The 20,231-nt window shown below is 46.1% G+C and overlaps 1 protein-coding gene across 6 annotated transcripts in view; it reads left to right on the forward strand.

Annotated features, from left to right (window-relative positions):
• Positions 1-6,397: 6,397 nt before the first annotated feature.
• The window catches only part of KCNAB2 (potassium voltage-gated channel subfamily A regulatory beta subunit 2), a 1,115,399-nt gene continuing 1,101,565 nt past the window's right edge, over positions 6,398-20,231 (forward strand). For 4 of the 6 annotated variants that reach the window (XM_085608871.1, XM_085608875.1, XM_085608873.1 and 1 more), the window contains exon 1: positions 6,406-6,907. The gene's annotated coding sequence lies outside the window, so the exon portion shown is untranslated. Of the gene's footprint in view, positions 6,908-20,231 lie in introns of all 6 variants that reach the window. The other 2 variants (XM_085608872.1, XM_085608876.1) reach the window with 1 other exon arrangement.

A 20,231-nucleotide genomic window follows, 5' to 3' on the forward strand; every position in this document is an offset into this window, starting at 1 on the left:
CAGAAAGGGGAGTTTGTTTATAACATCTTATAAACATAACTGGCCCTGGGAACTATGTGGAGAAATAAGGTTTAGTATGCCTGAACTCAGAATCTAAAGATGCATCTTTTAGTGAAGGTGATTTCTACATTCTTTGTTTGAAAATACCACTTTTAGAAAGTAGGTATTTTCTTGCTCAGCCATCTAGGAGGCCTCTGCTGGGTTTGTGGATTGACTATCTGTGTTTTGGATGAAAAGGGCCGGGGAGGAGCAGTGGCTTCAGATAGTCTAGGTGGGTCAGGAAAGGGGTGAATAGACCTGGACTGCATTTAGAGTAAGGGGAGGAGATTTCCTTTCACCTGAATGGGCCTGGTCTGCCTCTGACAATGCCGTCTCCACCTCCTGCCAGGAAGCTACACCAGAGAGGGCAGAACTGGTTCTGGCTGGGCACAGACACTCTCTGCCTGAGAGGACAAAGGATTTTGGGCTATGAAAAGTGGAGCCCAAACCCTTAGATTTTAGGACTCTTTTGGACCAAGAAGACTGCCAAGAAGAAGAGCTGGAGAAGCTGTGAGAAGGAATTACCACTTTGCTGAATGCTTTGCTGTGTTGGCCTGCAGTGGCTGCTTCTGTCTTGTGCAGTGAAAGGACTGGACTGAACTTTCTGCACCTTCTTTCTTTGAGTATCTCCAAGGGCTTGAGGTAGAGCTTTCCCCATTCAAGAAGTCTTAGGAACAGCAAAGACTTCAAGTTCTTCTGCCCTCAGCACTGGGGACTGTGTATTTTGTGCTGCAACAGAACTACTTTTTGTTTACTAATTTATACCCATGTTGTGAGTGAGGGACACAGGGTGAACCCATTTTTATTTAACTGCAACAGAAGAAAAAGCAACCCGTTGCCATCTACGATGCCGCTGCCGACTCGGTGTCCTGAGGGCACCGCAGACCGCACCGCCGCAACAGACCGCTGCCGCCTTCTGATGCTGCTACAGAGCCTCTGCTTGCACCGCGACCTGTGGGCACCGCACTCCGCATCGCCTCGTTCACGCCTCCGCCTTTGTATACCCGACGACGCCTCTCCATGCCAAAATCAACCTCCCTGCTTGCACAATGGTTCGAGGGAACCGTTCGTAAAGATGCACGATGCACCGCCCTCATCCTGCACCGCAGACTTGGCCTACCGGTGCCATCGACTCTAGTCCGTCAGCCTACGACAGCGCTTCAGCAACGACGACGACGCTGCTTGCACCGTGACCTGCCAGCACCGCGATGAGCACCGTATCACTTCGCACCGTGACCCTGGTCTCCCCCACTATGCCATCTGATGCCGCCACCGAGCAGCTGCTCGCATCGTGACCTGAGGGCGCCGCACCGCTGCACTTCGCACTGCAGCACACGACGCTGCCGACGCAAATTCTTTGGTCAGACAATCACAATAACTCGGTGTCTTCTTCATCATTTATATATCCCTGGATCTTATGCCACTTCGGGGCTTGAAACTCAAATCTCAATCCTTGGACCACGTCTGGCCCAAAGCCACATTCACTCGACTCTCGCACCAACTCCACCAGACATCACACAATCACTTAATTCTCGCAATCTACCACACAACTCATCCCTATTGATACTCACTCCTCTGTTTGCTGCTATTCTCGCCACACCATCAAGCTCTGTCAGTCTCCGCCAAATTCCGTTGCTCTCTGTTTTCGCTCATTGGGCTCTATTTTAGGGCTCTGGGGTTCTAGGTCGCCTTTTCTTGAATAATTCTGGATTCTCCCCTCGCTTCATGTGAGACCCATCCTACACTGCTACCAACTGAAAGGCCGGTCCCCTACGTTCTAGATCTCTACTAGAATCACAGGTCAATGGTACTTTTTCTCATCATGTGTAGGAGAGTAGGATCTGCTTCACATGGGTACCCCCACTTTTTGCTGGTGTTTCACTGTTTTTCGACCTTAGTCTGGCTGTGGCCCTGCTAATCAGGACCACAGCCTAGCTGCTTCCTCTCTAAAATGGTTTCTTGTACATTAGGTACATATCTAATTGGAATCTGGAGTGCCTTATAAGCCCCTAGTATATGGTATACTATGTACCTAGGGCATAGGTACCTCAGAGGTCTACCAGGGGCTGCAGCATATATTATGCCACCCCTGGGAAGCACTCCAAAATGACACCACAGGTCTGCTACTGCAGCCTGGGTAAGAGGGTGTGCTTGTACCCCTTACTGTGGCATAGGCTACCTATTTCACTACCCTATACAGACACATATAAACCTATAAGCCACTCCTATGGCAGGCCTTGACAATCCTAAAGGCAGAGTACTTGGATTTATGTGAGAGGGGCCCAAGCATGAGCTGAGCCCCTCTGCAGCTTTCAGAAATACTTCCTTATGGCTGTTCTGTGATACAGCCATACCATATACTCTTAAGTGCATTATAACCTCGCGGTAAATGCTAACTTTGGGATGGCTGCATCAAAACATGTCGTGTTTGGTGTCAAACGCTTTGGAATACTACCCCCCCCCCCCCCGCCAGTTCTGGCGGTGGGGGTAGCATTCCACCCTTCTAGAGGGAGAGACATGTTTACACTGGCTAAACCCGGTAGGACTTTCCTGAGCCCTGGCATCACAAAATGGATGCCTCTGCCACAGACACGGGTCTGGCCTCCTGCTGCTAACCGAAACTCCGGCAGGGGAGGCCTGGACAATAGGTTTCCTGTCGAGGGGAGGGGTCCCCACCTCCCCAGACAGGCTGATGTGTATTGGGGCTGGGTGGGAGCACTCTCTGGTGCTTTGATGTCCTGCACTGGGGGCACACTTGGTGTCCCTGTACATACTCCAGTTCAAACCGGTTGCAGGGGCTACCTACCCCTGCTCTGGCATGAAACTGGACAAAGGAAATGGGTGTAACCACCCCTCTTTCCTGGCCCACCCATAGGTGGGGCCTTAGAGTTAGTCCATCCCCTAAACTTAGTATAAGTATAGGAATCCAGTCCCTAGGACTTTAGATTACCCTGGACAAAACTCTGCAACATACATCCTGGACCTTCGACGTTCTATCCTGACTAGAAGACTGAAGAAATCTCCCTTGGGGTCAAGGAGTGACTCCCTGCTTGGCAGGCACCAAAGAAGCAACTGACTGGTCTGCAATTATGAAGCTCCCGCCAGACGCGGAAGTCTCTGCATCCCCAGAGGTAGATTTCCAGACTTCCCCAAGGCTACCCTGAGTCCACAGCAAAGCTGAGGCCCATGGCTATCGTGGGTGATGTGGAACCGTGACCCCTGGACACCGTGAACTTTTGCAGCAACACTATCTTCCTGGTCCTCCTCGAAGTTGTGCTTTGGGCTTTGAGTAGCCCCAGCATTGAGCACCTCCTTCACCGAAGATTGTTGGCCTCCACTCCACGAGTGACCCGTGGGCCAGCTTCAAGTGTGATCGCTTGAGGCTCCTTCGCGATCACTATCCCGTTGGCTAGCAGGTCCCCACGAAGGCGATTTCTTTTCTGATTGGGCTTACCTGATTGCACCAGATGTGCCCTGACTTACACTCGCTGGGTGAGTCCCTCAGACCTTGCTGGTCTGCACCGCAGTCCTTTCTCTGAATTCCAGTGACTTGCGGTTGCCGAGGCTTGTTGGGTCCTTTCTGGTCGCCGATACTGTAGCACTCGACAGACTTTATGGGACAGCTCGAATCCGGCTCGTGGACTTTGTCGACGCCTCCTGGACCTCGTGGCTGAAGAGTCAAGACACCCATCAACTCACCTGAAGCACCCGACATCTGTGGGCATTGGTCCATCCTGCCCTCGGTCACTGGCTAGTGACCCAGACTCTGTCCCCTCTGCTTTCAGGTTCCTTACATCCTAGATCCAGGCTTGGATCTCTTCGGACACTTCTCCTTTTCCCGGCAGCAGCAGTTCTTTGCAGGCTTCCATTGAAATCGACGACGCGACCCGACACCAAAAGACACCTATGCACCCGGCTTCCCTGGGTGAGGTAACTCGAGTACTCCGGTGCTCTCGTGGGTGCTAACCCTAGAACTTCATAAGTCCAAAAGGGTTTGGTCCAGACTCGATTAGAAGTGTCCCTGATCTTTAAATTTCCAACCGCGACATTGCCCATAGGAGATAATAGGAGCCCGCGTTGTGTTTTCACACTGCATACAGCTCCCGTGGGTGCCCTGTGTCACTACCTTGGGTGGTTCCTTGGGGTCTCAGCGATTCTAGAGGCAATAGGCCTAGTGCCTAGTCCAGTCGTGGTTCTTAAACCACTTTTTTGGTATATGGTTTGGTACGCCCCTAGGGCCCAAACGTGTATTTGTGCTTTTACTGATGCTTGATCACTTGTAACTAAAGTACTTCGATCTCCAGTCTCATAAAGAGGCTAGAGGGGTGTGTGTTAACCTAAATACATATATTTTAAATATATACCTGGTGTGGTTGTCCTTTCATTTGATCATTCAAGAGATTATAGACTGGTAAAACAAGCCTTTACATTCCTTCAAGACTTAGCTGGAAGGCTGCTCTCCATAGCTACCACTAGGATAGCTTTCACATAAGGTTGTCTTTAACCATTCACCATAAGGGGTTGTTTGGACTGATTCAGGGTGCCCACTAGAACTAGTAGACAGCATATATCAGGCCACCTTCTCATAGCATGAAAGGGTGGAGGGGAGAGAAATTGTTTACAATGTCAGCCAGTTCAAAAGCAATTTCTCTAGATGCATGGTGACCACAGACAAGTAAGATTAGTTAATTTATTACAAAGCCAAAAATAACTAGACAGAAGACACCTCAAGACGAGGGTGTAGAAATACATTGGAATCAACATAAAGCCAAATATGCGGATAAAGTTTAGTCGGTGCAGCATGCACAAGACAATTAACTCAAGAAATAGAATGCAGAGGATCAAAAAGCTTGAGTCCAAATTTCCCTGCATGAGGGCTGATGAATGTAAAGCATCAATCTATCCCTACACTAATGCTAAAGTAACATCCCTACTTAAGCATTCTTCGGGACAGGATTGAGTAGGTGTTAGCATGTGGAGTCTTCCTTAGAAGTCTCCCACACCAATGGGTTAGGTAGCATGAAGCTACTGAGACAGAGCTTGTTCTAAGATGCTCTCTCTCTAAAGGCAGAGAAGAAGTGGCGCTCTTTCCCTACTTGCAACGTTCCAATATCACATGTATCTTCCAAGGATTCCTTTCGGGTCACGCCATCCCCTCTGACCACATTTCTTATAGGTAGTTTTCCACAGCACGGCGATGTCGCAGAACAGCAACATAATGACCTTGAATACCAGGCCTTCTCCTTTGTGAAAATACAACAGTTCTTCTTATCGGTCTTAACTCTCGATATATCCTCTTCTCTCCTTGCCTAACTCCAAAAACAAAGACATTATTCTAACTAACAAGGGCGCTTCTTCCACCTGCAACACAAACGTGAGAAAGAACGCAATCCACAGCACACATGAAACTCAAACTGTTAATTCTAAATGAGAGCTTCCAGGGAAATGCATTTACGGCCTACAAGATTCAGCTAACATGAGAGAAATAGAGCATGAACTTTACAAAATAGCATAGAAAATAAGGCAAATTCGGTTAATATTCCTACCTACATATAAAATGACACGATTAATAAACACATTCAATAATAAATGGTTGTCAGCTACACAACACAAATTCTTAATGTTGGTGTTTTCTGCTAGGTACATTTGATTTCCACATTAATTCTTCACGTTTTCTTTCTAATGGCCTAAATACATCACAGTTTATGTTATTACATGTCAAGATCCTAACACTGTGTGTTAACACGACATAGGATTATATGCGGATGCCCTCTACACGTGTGATTAAAACGCACCCCTACAATTGAAATGAATTTTACGCTACATCAATGTCCAGGGTCACATGTTTTATGTTATCACTTTGAGTCATGTGATGTCATCAGTTATGCTAATTAGTACTCACTCCTAACAATTTCTCAAGCTTTAGAGGTCTGCTATATACCTGCAACTCAAATTTCATTTTATTACCACTTTCACAATTTGTAAAATGTTCAGAAAGCAGCAAAGGGAAATTCGGTTTAATGAAAGAGTTATTAAAGTGTCTTTCAGAATAAAGCACTGATGAGGCGAAAAGTTAAAACAATTAACATGCACAAAAGACTTTAATATTTCCCATGCACACAGTACATCACATTGTATAGAACCTCCACTACTTGTATAATGGTAGCTTAAGCAAGATGGGTAATCAAGTACTAATAAGATGGATTGTTCGGCATTGCTTGCGAACTGTGAAAAGTACTTCGGCACTGTAGTTCTTTATCACAGCTCTTAGGTGGCTACTAGGCTAAGATGGTCGCCATGGCACCGCATTGTAAAAGCATCCGTGCTAGTCCTATTTCTATTTCTCTATTTTGCTTTCAGCGCGGTCTCCCTGTGTACCTGCTTCGGTCTGACCAGCTTGCCGCAAGCTTGCGGAGGAAGATAGAAGGTTATCATACCCGGCGGTCTGCAGCGTTATAGTGCATACTACAAGCGGTTAAGGGAGAGAGACTTCCTACAGCTGTATTGTGTTTGGAAGCGGCGGCCCAACTCATCCTGGGCGGCTGCAGCAAGTCTGTCTTTCGCTTACAAGAAGGAACCCTTCGGGATGCACTGTGTGATTTATTTGGAATACACAGGGAAAGGAGAGCGCCTCTAAAAGCCCGTGGACCCAGAATGTGGGGCTTTGTGGAATAGGCGGGAGTGTGGGTGCATTGGGCCAATGCAAGTAACATTTTGGACATTTTGGTAAAACGCGTTGCCATTATTTGGAACATTCAATACTACCAGGTTATCAAAGCATCACGTAAAAGAGGCGGAAAGCATTTAACCTCTGGTGTGAAAACAGAACCTATGTACAGAGGCAGTGCTTCGCAGCTTCTTTATTGTGGTAAGCAGGTTCCAATTCATTGACCGTTAATTGTTTTTCTCTCGTTTTTGTCAGACCCCCCACCCTCCCCCAAGCAATTAATGTGAGGATCTTGCAGAGCAGAGAAACTGAAAGCAACTTTGAATGATAGCGCCCTGCAGCATCCCCCGGAAACTCTGAAGTTACTGGATTTACTTAGGGTAAATAAGGGACAAATCTCCTAAAAGTGAGAGCAAAGTTAGGATTGCTACATCATGTGAGTTAACACGTATGCTGACGTTTTTGTAATCTGTAGTTAATGAGTTGGAATCCCGACACGCCAGTCCACCCTTTCATCCTTCCAGAGTGCGATGACAATGAGATTAAAAAAAATCGCGAGTTAAAATGAGAGACTATTACCATTGAATCGCAAATGACGGAAGGCGAAAGATCGATAAATGTCTTGGGAATAAGGACTTGAAGTTAGCCTGGTAGGCTATATTATCACACGTCTTTTTGCGCGCATCAGCCTTGTTTTGTTTCAGTTAGTGATCTTAACTGGAAAGTCAGCAGCCTTTGCTATGCCAGAAAGAATTGCCGTACGGTTTGAAAGGCGTAGAACATGGACCTCAATGCAAGGTCAGCAAGTCCCCTTCTAATGCTTGGGAGGCATTTTGTGAATTTAGGGAGCCCCCTTACCCGCGCAGTTAGGAGGCCTTATTGTGATGGTAGGAGGTCCTATTGTCATGGCAACAAATTTTGTTTTGTTGTTAGAACGTCCGGGTGTGGTGGCAGACGGTCCTTCTTTGGTGTCATGATCCCCATGTCAAGTCAGAAATCCTTGTGTTGTTGTCATGACGTTCCTGTTGGCATGTCAATAAGTCCCACTGTTATTGCACTAAGCCTTTTTGTGCAGGCACACATGCATATTGTTACGTCATCAAACCATATTGTTATGTCAGTTCTTTTGTGATGTCATGCAGCGTTTTGTAATGTCATGATGCTCTATTAGTAAGTGTTGAAGCCTTATTTTGATGGAATAAAGCTGCCTTGTGCATTTATAAACTATAATATGAGAAAGACCTGTTGTGATGTCAGAGAGCTGCATTTGATGGTAGGAGGATTTATTGTGGTGTCGGAAGGCCTGTTGGATGCTGAATCTGATTACATATTACAAAACCGTTTTGCAATACTAGGAAACCCTTTTGTGATTTCAGAAACTCAATTTTTAACACTAAATCTTAATAACTTATTTTGTGATGTTGGCAATGGCAAAGTCAATATTGTTACATAAAATAAAAAATGATGTTCAATCTATCATGCAGGAATTCAGTATAACGATGCTGCTTGAATAACATGTAGATGCTTGTTTGGTTCTATCTGGTATTTTGTGTAATGTGGACCTAGTCCAAAAAGGCAGCAGAGTGCCGCACATGGTCAAGAGATGACACGGTTAACAAATGATAGAAGAGGTAGCTGGTTAGTGAATTGTTACAGCACTGTGATGTAGTGTTCTTTCAAGAGGTGTGTCTTCAATTCAACTAAATTGGAGCAGCACTTTGACGGTCCTGATAGATATGGGGATGTTGGTTTACATCCCGGGTGCATAAATGGAAAAGGCCTGCTGCTTTGGTTTTTCTTTTTTCACTTCCTAATCTGCAGTCTAATGATGTCCTGGTTGTGGGTGTTCTGAGACCCAACAGAGATGCTGAGCTTGTTTTTAAGATAAGCGTGGCTGCTGTTTGTAATGGCATTTTTGTTGCTTTTGACTGTTCTACTAATCTGAAAGGGAGGCCCATTACATTGTCAGGAGAGAGTATCATGCCAATGAAGTCAAGAGCAATAATTAAAAAGACAAAAAAAATGAGTGATGTTAAGGTACCTTACAGTGATCCAGTAGTATTGGTATTATGGCCTGAATATTGTCTGACAGAAATATTGTGCCCTAAACAGCTCCTACAAAAATATCATCGTATTGGAGTTCATAATAGAAAAAGGTACATCTGATGCAGACTTTTTTTAAATGAGAACATTAATTTTATTTCCCAGTATCAGCCGTTTTTTTTTGGCTATTAATGTTCTGACATTAAAACAATATCACAAGAAATGACATCAAATGGAATTCAGATCAGAAGAAATGATGGTGTGGCTTCTTTTTGATATGAAGAAATATGAGTGACATTTTGTTTACTGTTTCCACCCTTACCCTCATCAACACAGTGCAAATAAATCAACTCCTATACCAGAGCCAGTCGGGTTTCAGAACCAACCACAGCACAGAGACTGCTCTACTCGAAGTATCTGAGCTTATCAAGGAGAAGCTGGATCAGGGGGGAAAAGCCATCTTGATTTTATTAGACCTCTCTGCGGCCTTTGATACCGTGCCACACTCAAGACTCCTGAACAGGCTACAGGATTGTGGAATAGGCGGCACTGTTCTGAATTGGTTTTCCTCCTTCCTAGAGAATAGACGCCAGGAGTTCTGGACCCCCCTTCACAGCCCCCATCCTGAAAGTTGGAGTTCCCCAGGGCTCGATACTGAGTCCCACTATGTCTCCCTTGGCTCCAGTGGTAGAAGCGTGTGCGGCGCTAAAATGATTTCTTACGCGGACGACACGCAGCTCCTATTTACCTGTGATAAGGGAGCTGGCTATGAAGGTGATAAAATCAACTCATGTCTCTCGAAGGTGTTCGTTCTCATGGTTGAGGAAGAACCAGTTAAAATGTAACCCTGAAAAATCTGAGGTCATCTTCTTTGGCTCCCCTCCTACGTAGGAGTGGAAACTCTGGTGGCCTTTGGATATGTCACCTCCTCTCTCCGCACAAAGCACAGTCATAAATCTGGGCGTCAAGTTGGACAGTACCCTCTCGACGAGATCTCCGGTCCAGTCGGTAGCTGGCTCATGTTTTGGGCATCTTAGAAAATTTCTCCCCCCTTTGCCTCTTGAACATAGGAAGACCCTAGTCCAGGCATTGATCATCTCAAGACTGGACTACGTCCAAGTCTTGTACCTAGGCCTCCCTGAATATTTGTTCAACCACTTGCAATCCCAAGGCGAAACAGCAAGCCTAACATCTACACAACAGTGTACATATGACGCACTCCCCCCCCCCCCCCCCCCCCCAAAGTAAGTTCCATATTTCTCGGCTCTTGTGCCATGCTCTGCGTCCTCGACCGTGCAGTGTTGAGCGCAAAACTGTAATTTGCTCAACCGCTTACAGGCGGCCCAGAATGCAGCCACTAGAGCGGTCCTCGCGCTTAAGCCTAGGACGCATATTTCCCCTCACCTTGAGTCTTTGCACTGGCTTCCTGTTAAAAAAAGGATCAGGCCCTGGTACTTTTCTTTAAGACCCTCCAGGGAAACGGGGCAGGGTATCTCAGAAGGAGAGGAGTGACTCACTATATGCCACCTAGAACTCTGAGGTCCTCCACACTGAGCCTGCCATCTGTCCCCAGGATACACAGCGCCCGTTCCGGCGGCCGCTCCTTTCGGTTACTTGGAGCCCGAGCCTGGAACCTTCTTCCTTTGTCTCTCAGGAAAGTGTCTGATATTTCCATTTTCAGGAAAATGCTCAAAACCTGGCTGTTCCGTAACTAACCCCTGCCTCCCGCCCCTTGGGTGCAGCAATGGGTCTAATAGAGTCCTTTCAGTGCCAGGATACTCTTTCTGAGTAGCTGTGCGCTCTATAAATTCTCTTTCATTCATTCATAAGTCCAGAAATAGCAGTATGAAGTCACTCGTAAACCTGCAGAATTTAGCTTTCCTATTAAAGCATAGCTTTCTTCATAAATCGGTGAAGTTGACAACTGTGAAGCTATATGCTGTTTATCCCTGCTGGTACCTCCAGATTTTAACTTCGCCTGTAGAGATGATGTGTATTTGATCTTCTGCCAAACTTATTTTTCATTAGGTAGCCTTAATATGTGCATGCTTTTCATCATCCTTAACCTTTTATCTAAACCAGTAGCACACTGTTATATTTGTCAGGTAGCATTGAATAATGTCCCTCAATGTCCCATTTAGGAGAATTATGCAGCCCACCTAAAGTGCTCCCCATTTTAAGAGCATTTCAGAATATCGGGTTTCTTTTGCAATGCAAGTTATTCAAAACCCCATCAATGGCTGCAATATTAGAAATTGTCCATTGTGCATTTCAGAGTGTAATATGGGATCAATATGAGGTTCACAGGAACATTTGTCAAACGTTTCGCACCAAGGGCATAATAAGAGGGCAAGAGCAGCATCTGTCACTCCCTAAACATTGTACATAAGGATGATTCAGAGAAAGTAAGGGGGAAATTTGTGCTAATTGGAAAAATGAGGGTCCGCGCCCCGTAGTGATGGAGGGAGTTGCTTTATTTGGCAAGCTGGGAAGCAGCGACCAGCAAGGGCTAGACCCCGTAAGCAACTGCCTCAACGAGCATTCTCTCTACTTTAGAACATACCAGTTATATAATAGAACTGGATTGCTCATCACACCCTGAATACAGCACTAATCTTCTGGCTGTGCACTGAAGTAAGAGAACCAAAATGTATAGAGTATAGCAGACAATGGTGGATAGGAGTAGGCTGTGTTTAGTTGGTGGGGCCATGGCGTGTGACAGGTGCAAGTTACTGAGCCATCTTGGAGACAACAAGAAAAAGATGGGGGACTGAATGGTACGAGAGCAGGGAAATGAGTTTGTCTGTGCGACAAGTCAGATGTCACCGGGGGCTGAGTAATAGCAGGGGTCAGTTATGAATATTGTGAGCAGGATGTTCACGGAAGGGGATGGGAGTGGGGGTGGCTGGATGGTGAGTGAGTGACAGCAGAACTGTGACATTGCACAAGGAATGAATATTCCAGTGGATTGATGGGACCAGATGTGCACAAAATAAGAAAGGGCTGTGAACTGGTAAAATAAGCATGAGGTGCAGTGGAGAGATTGAGGACAGGTGGGAATAGTTTAACAGGAGGCAGCAAGGGATAGGTGACTCTGGCGCAAGTCGGACATTGGATTTATGCAGCAAGACTACAGGATATGGCAAGAAAAGGCAAAATATGTGGCGTACTGCACACGTATTTGATGGTATTGCTTCATTATTTGTTTTTAAATCTCGCGTGGCGTTGCAGCGCGCATGCGCTACTCGCTCTGCGAGGGCTTCTTGGAATCCATACAGTTTCAGAAGTGGTGTTTCGTCTCCGCCCGTTATTTTGGTTGGTTCGCGTCATAAGTTATGCTAAATGGAGTGTGATGATTGTAACGGAGGATTTTTAGCCCCTTCTGGTTACCACCCTGTCCACTTTTGGCCCCGCCCACCCGGACTGGATCTTTTACTGGCGGCGTGACACGGTGGGCTTTATAATTACTGTCTGCACTTTTTTTTTACCATTATTGGCGTGTGGGTTGCGCGTTAGGTAGGCAAATTTTTTGCGCACTCTTGTTAATTAGTGCGGTATTTGTCAGTTTTGCTGCTGCGCGTTCACGTTTTTATTTCCATTTCGGCCGCGTGTTTTGTCTTAATTGTTGCTCTCTTACGATCGCTGCAGACCAGCTCATGTCTCGCGCTGCCCTCCCCACACCAACACTTCCTGTCGCTTTCTGCCTGTCCTTGCTGATCAGCTCACGCCTTGTGATGCTCTCCCCACACCATAACTTCATATCACTGCTTGCTTTACTTCTCCAGTCACTTCGCTACAGCCGCCTGCTAAGTAAAACCGGTAACCGGAGGCTGCTGCTACGTGCTTCCGAATTGCTGGAGCACATCAAGCCTTAAGTCTCTGGCTGTCCCCGTGATGCAGCCCGACAACCCTGTTACCGGCGTCACTGCCCTGTTTAGCCCACAGATGGCTGAGCCTCTGCTCCTATCGCACGCTGACAGTGCAGTCCGCGTTAGCCACATAGTTCCCCACTCGCTGATTCACCAGTGGCCCCCACAGTGTGGTGTGAGCTAGGCCCACTTACACCCTTCTCGTGGTAGCCTTCTCCCGCTGCAAGGGGTCCTTATAGCTTTGCTTTCACTTTTCACGCCTGCAGTCAGCAGATCCGCCTGGGGGAACTAGGAGGCAAACGAGAGAGCTGTAGAAGACAAACCATAGTGAGGCAGAAAAAATGTGCAGACACCAACATTCTGCCTCCAACCCTCTGCCCACGCAGTGCGAGGCCTCTCCCTTCGGTATCTGCACCAAGTACAGCTTCTCTGCTTTCAGTCTGCGGCCTGTGTGTGCAGCCCTGGAAGAATGGTTGGTGTTCTTCTGTTCCTACCCAGCTTGTGGTGCACAGTGTGGTGAAGATGGGACAGGGGCACCGACAGATCCCACGGTTTGCATGTGATCCCACAACTTGGCCAACTCGGAGCGCAGGTACCTGTGGGTAGGCAGCAGGGCATTTCTGTCCCTGTCCCACCAGTGTTTCTGGGTGTTGACCGGCGTTAGTAAGGCTAGATATCTCACATGTGTGTTTGTGGGGTTTATGGGACTTGTGCTTCTCTGGATGTGTATTTGAGGCAGGGTGTGCATGCATTTGTCTTTGCATCTCGATATACGTCTGCCTGTTATATTCTTTCTGTCTGCTTGCATTTCCACGTCTCAGTGTAACTGGGTTTCTGTGAGTTTAATTCAGTGCTTGTGTGTAACCCATGTGTATCCTTGTTTGTGTGCTTGTGTGTGTTGTAAATACATGTATATATGTGTGTTGTCCTCTATTCGGTTGTATGGACACGGATGTGCATGTTGTAGATGTCCGAGTATTCGTATGCATGTTGTCTCTTTATATGATTGGAAGCCGGTTGGGTATTTTAATTACTACAACGCTGTTCTATGAGTATGTGTGTATCTCTGAGTACCTGTGCCCCCATGCACCAGTCCGCGCGTGCTTCTTAATCTTGGTATTTTTAGTGTGGGCATTAATGGCTGTGTCCTCAATTGCGTGTGATGTATGTCAAAATCAACAACCACCATTAGCTAAACGACACCAACGCAGTGCCACCACCAACACAACACTACCAACACAAACTACCAACACTACTACATCCATATGCCTCATACTACTCACAAACATTCTAGCACACACTGCTCTTCTACTTCTCACACTCCTTTCATATCCCTTCTAGTACTCTTCTACTCCTCTCTCCTTCAATATGCCTCATACTGCTCTCCCCACTCCCCTTTCTTCTGTCTCATGCTACTCTCCTCCTCCCTATACTTCATTACCCTCATGCTATTCTTCTACTCGTGCTCCGTCCCAAATCTTAAACGCTGCTCTTCTCCTTTTAACGCTATGCGTTAAACTACTACACACATACCAATTACAATTCAACCAGCATAAAGGCACAACGTATCACATACAAACACTCAATAAGACATAGCTAAAATACAATAGCTTTAACTTTAAACAAAGGCGAGACCTATTGCATTTCCAATGCTTGTTTTTACAAATGTTAGGACTATCTTGGCAAAGATTTTGTCTCAGTTCCAGTTTGACGACCAAATGCTGTCATAAAGAACTGAACAGTGACCAGTCAACTTTTATGAAGTGCCGTCCACTGCGCAAGAAAAGATGTTGGCACCATTTTATTACCTTGTGATCCGATTGAGCTAGAAGCAATTTTTTTGTTAAAATCTATAGATTATGCAGCTCATGATGGATTAAGTGCAAATGTGTCAAATCCATAGTTAAGTAGAAAACGCAGCAGCCGCAGAATCATATGATTCTAATGGCTCTGCGATTAATGACCAAAGGGTTGGGGAGTGGCAGCTGAAGGCAAGCTGGCACAGGGGGTGGCTGTATACGGGTGGAAAATTGTTGAGGCCGTTAACCCCTGCACTGGGCCCACTCAAACTGTACATGCATAACAGTCCTCACATACATCTCAATAAAGTTTGCTAAAAACGCATCTTGTTTCTTGAGGTAGGTGTTGGACGCATTTTATTCTGTTACCATATATGAAATACTTGCATCATCCTTTTATGTGCATTACAGTACTCCAGTCATAAATCAATATGACGGGCCATCGATACACTACACAGGGGCCATAAGTTGCTTTTTGACAAGCTCGTAAATCATCAATGTGACGGGTCATTAATCATTCCATTTACCAGGCCATAAATCATTTTGGCAGGCTCGCAAATCATGTGACCGGTCATAACTCACGACAGCTGACAAGTCATAAATCATTCTTGACACATCACAATCACGTTCGGTTATCTGCTTGCCATAATTGTGACACCTCTTAGTTTGTTCAGGCCATCAGACATGCTATTTTATGGGGTCATAAAGTTCCCTGTTGGTTTTTACGCCGATTGTGTGGGGACTCTTATCAGATTTAGGCCCCAAAACACTACCTTGTTTGTTCCCTGATTCGGAAAGTAAGTTGTGCTGGGACAGTGGTGTGCTTATAACGCCCCCCATTGCCCCCTTCCAGTATGAGGCGGTGTCTCACCATAAAATAAAATATCGCCTGCCCACCTATTGGGCAGGGATTTTCGCGCCACCTTTAGCGCTCAACCTTGACCAGGGGGGATCGAGGGTCTTCCCCCTTTGTTGTTGGGTGTGCTGTGGAGGCCCAAACCAGATTTTTCAGGTCCCCAGCGGTAGTTATGGCACTGGCCCTTGAGGCCCCCTTTGCTTAGCCTCTGCTAATACAGGTGACAGGAAAGGCCTAGAGATGCAGATCAGGTTAGGTGACAGGAGGATAAGTGAAGAGGTAGCAAGCACAGGCCTGGTAACATAATGCAAAAACAACAATTGATGGACAGAATGCAGAACAATGTCATACATTCACCCCAGTACAGAGATTTGGGCCTAAATCCATCGTTTTTTTGCTCACCATGCCATTCCAGTTTGAACCCAGCTATATGCAAATCAGTCTTGATCCTGTGCCTCATGGGAACAGTCCAGCTCGAACTGCTAAGCCAGGTCCTCCCTGGACTGGAAACAAGCATCCTAGGACCGGTTTCGGGGTTTCACCCCTCTTCAGCCAGGATAGCTTAATTCCAGTGGCATGGAGAGCACGGGACTCACGTCTGAGCATACCCGTCCCACCCAGGGTGACAAATGCAAAAACAACAATTGATGGACAGAATGCAGAACAATGTCATACATTCACCCCAGTACAGAGATCTGGGCCTAAATCCATCGTTTTTTTGCTCACCATGCACTTCCAGTTTGAACCCAGCTATATGCAAATCAGTCTTGATCCTGTGCCTCATGGGAACAGTCCAGCCCGAACTGCTAAGCCAGGTCCTCCCTGGACTGGAAACAAGCATCCTAGGACTGGTTTCGGGGTTTCACCCCTCTTCAGCCAGGATAGCTTGATTCCAGTGGCATGGAGAGCACGGGACTCACGTCTGAGCATACCCGTCCCACCCAGGGTGACAAATGCAAAAACAACAATTGATGGACAGAATGCAGAACAATGTCATACATTCACCCCAGTACGGAGATCTGGGCCTAAATCCATCGTTTTTTTGCTCACCATGACATTCCAGTTTGAACCCAGCTATATGCAAATCAGTCTTGATCCTGTGCCTCATGGGAACAGTCCAGCCCGAACTGCTAAGCCAGGTCCTCCCTGGACTGGAAACAAGCATCCTAGGACCGGTTTCGGGGTTTCACCCCTCTTCAGCCAGGATAGCTTGATTCCAGTGGCATGGAGAGCACGGGACTCACGTCTGAGCATTCCCGTCCCACCCAGGGTGACAAATGCAAAAACAACAATTGATGGACAGAATGCAGAACAATGTCATACATTCACCCCAGTACAGAGATCTGGGCCTAAATCCATCGTTTTTTTGCTCACAATGTCTGCATTGTCAGCATTCCGTCCATCATTTGTTTGTTGTAACGCTTTTCGCCCTAAGTGGGATGGGTATTCCCAGACGTGGGACCCGTGCTCACTACGCCACTGGAGTCAAGCTATCCTGGCTGATGACGGCTGATAGCCAGAAACCGGTCCTAGGATGCTTGATTCCGGTCCAGGGAAGACATGGCTTGGCAGTTCGGGCTGGACTGTTCCCATGAGGCACAGGGTCAAGACTGATTTGCATATGGCCATGTCTGAACTGGGGTGGCGTAGTGGGCAAAAGAACGATGGATTTAACCCAAATCTCTTGACTGGAGTCGAATGTCTGCATTGTCAGCATTCCGTCCATCATTTGTTTGTTGTAACGCTTTTCGCCCTAAGTGGGATGGGTATTCCCAGACGTGGGACCCGTGCTCACTACGCCACTGGAGTCAAGCTATCCTGGCTGATGACGGCTGATAGCCAGAAACCGGTCCTAGGATGCTTGATTCCGGTCCAGGGAAGACATGGCTTGGCAGTTCGGGCTGGACTGTTCCCATGAGGCACAGGGTCAAGACTGATTTGCATATGGCCATGTCTGAACTGGGGTGGCGTAGTGGGCAAAAGAACGATGGATTTAACCCAGATCTCTTGACTGGGGGAGAATGTCTGCATTGTCAGCATTCCGTCCATCATTTGTTTGTTGTAACGCTTTTCGCCCTAAGTGGGATGGGTATTCCCAGACGTGGGACCCGTGCTCACTACGCCACTGGAGTCAAGCTATCCTGGCTGATGACGGCTGATAGCCAGAAACCGGTCCTAGGATGCTTGATTCCGGTCCAGGGAAGACATGGCTTGGCAGTTCGGGCTGGACTGTTCCCATGAGGCACAGGGTCACGACTGATTTGCATATGGCCATGTCTGAACTGGGGTGGCGTAGTGGGCAAAAGAACGATGGATTTAACCCAGATCTCTTGACTGGGGGAGAATGTCTGCATTGTCAGCATTCCGTCCATCATTTGTTTGTTGTAACGCTGGTAACATAATAGCTGATAATAATTATGGTTGACAGGAGGAAGCAGAACTTATTGACTGAAGAGCAGGGAGTTTTTGGTGACAGAAGGATATAGTGCCACAAACAAGAGTGAAATACGGTTGGATATCAGGAGGGTAAGTCTGAGATAGGAGAGGTGTCACAGAGCTGCATATGGTAGCATAAGTGTCCGGAGAGGGCACAAGACTTATAATGGGATAGGTGGCAGAAGAAGGCGTGCCCAGCGTCATGACCGCTGGTCCTTTTACTTCATTGACCTGATACTGCTATACAGCTGATGAGCTGATAACACTTAATAAATTAGGCAAACACTGTGTGCACCCATTTACACATTCACAGCCTGTTGTCCGGCCCACATCCTGCTACATCTGTAGGTTTTTTTACCTACTCATCCATTCACAAGGTCTACATTGCCTTTTTTCTTTCAGGGCCCTTATCACCCCCATTTCCCATGTTGTGCATTGCTTTCGGCTTAATGTCCAGTACATTACAACACATTAAGCGGACATCTTTGACTTTATTTCCACTCGTTGTTCAGGTGTCTTGGTTCTCTTGTTAACCTGGCTGAGTGGTTCTACTGCACCAGACATAGCTACCACAATTCCGCAGGGCTAAACCGTTTCGTGCGCCAACCACCATGACAAACCTGGTAGAGTTGATGTCTTTTTTTTTTTTACCTCCAAGCTAAGGTCTTCTCCTGCTCAGTACTGTACTACACCTATCCCCTAAGCGGTAATGTTTGCCCTTCACTTAAATTAACTACACTTTAGACTAGCTGGCAATCTTATATTTTGGTTGCAAAGCCTCAAAACCGGCTTTAACTCTGCTGTTGCTGATTTCACTGACCCTTTTATAATGAAAGCAGACAATTTTATGATTATCATGCTTAAAAGCCTAATGACCAACAATTCGATTCGGTGAACATTCTGGGTTTTCAACAGACCGTCTCCTCCCCAACATATTTGGCGGGCCATACACTTGTCTCTCTTTTTACTAATCTTGATTACCTTGGGGTCGAAACCCATTTTTCTTTAAAATGGACTGACCACTACAAAGTCTTCTTTCGCGTCCCAGTAGACAAAGTCTCTCATTACAAATAGTGCAGCACACCCAAATAACCCACCCAGGCTTTCACCAGAATTATCCAAAACAATTTGTCCAACGCTTTTAACGCTTTATAAAAAAGGCACTGCTGAATCTCTCCAGCCATATAGAGGACGTTGATACCCCCAGTGATGGTTTGATTTGATCAATATCATTACAGGTGACCGATTCGAATCGGGTGAGGGCGATTGAGGTTTTCATCTATATGAAATTGATAAAAAGAGTACCATTGGCTGGTGTGTCAAAGTGCAGCAATATATATATATATATATATATATATATATATATATATATATATATATATATATATGGCTCCAACTGCACCTGGGACCAGCGCACTCACGGATGGGTGCTTTGTAGCGCCGAGGTGCAACCGCGCTAAAATATTCGCTCACTCCTTTTCCACCATCCGGTTTAAGGAAAGCACTCGCAGGGGTTATCTTTCGTATTCTTTATTCAGACCGCTTGAAAACATGATGCGTTTCGGCTTGCGCCTTAATCTGATGTTTTTAGATTTCGCGCCGAGAAACGAACGACATTTTAACAAAGCGTCAATGGTCACGTGATACATCAACGTATGGAGAGCAAAAAGGGACCACCATAAGTCCATAAACAAGCGCCATATTGGAGTGAATAAACCCCCATAGGAACATCATAAAGCAACAATCCCGCTGAATAATTAACAGCATACAGTATATATGTTTACCACAAATGTGTGAACCATATCATGCATAAAATAACATCAACTGTAATTTGTTGCTAATTAACACAATCATGCCGTGTATCGGCTGTAAATCGTAGGTGGTATTCTTATTACGCCGTGTATCGGCTTTTATCAGAGTCTCTCCATATATCATTCTAGACCAAACAACGTATAAAAAAGGTTACTTTAAGGAGTACATGAAACTGAATTCAACATAATTTTACAGAAACACATTCGTACACAAGAGACTTTAAGAATGAGAAAGACTAATCTCCTAGATGCACTGCTAATTCTTCCCCTACATTCATCCCTTGGGGGGTTTATTCACTCCAATATGGCGCTTGTTTATGGACTTAAGGCGCAAGCCGAAACGCGTCATGTTTTAAAGCGGTCTGAATAAAGAATACGAAAGATAACCCCTGCGAGTGCTTTCCTTAAACCGGATGGTGGAAAAGGTGTGAGCGAATATATATATATATATATATGTGACCAAGGCCTGTGACGGGCTGAAACGCGTAATGGCAGCGGTGGTGTCTACTATATTTAAATAAATAATTAATTTTCACCGCACCTTGGGTTTGCTTCGGTTTCTTGAAGGAGAGATCTTCAGTTCACGAAACGGAGTTTTGTTATATATATATATATATATATATATCTCAGTCCTTGCAAACATTTTTAAGATTTGTGGACATTGGTGGAACTACTATGAACTTACAAATGACTGAGCGATGGTTGTTACGG

The sequence above is a fragment of the Triturus cristatus genome, chromosome 1_2, assembly GCF_964204655.1.
Source record: "Triturus cristatus chromosome 1_2, aTriCri1.1, whole genome shotgun sequence".
Lineage (NCBI taxonomy): Eukaryota > Metazoa > Chordata > Amphibia > Caudata > Salamandridae > Triturus > Triturus cristatus.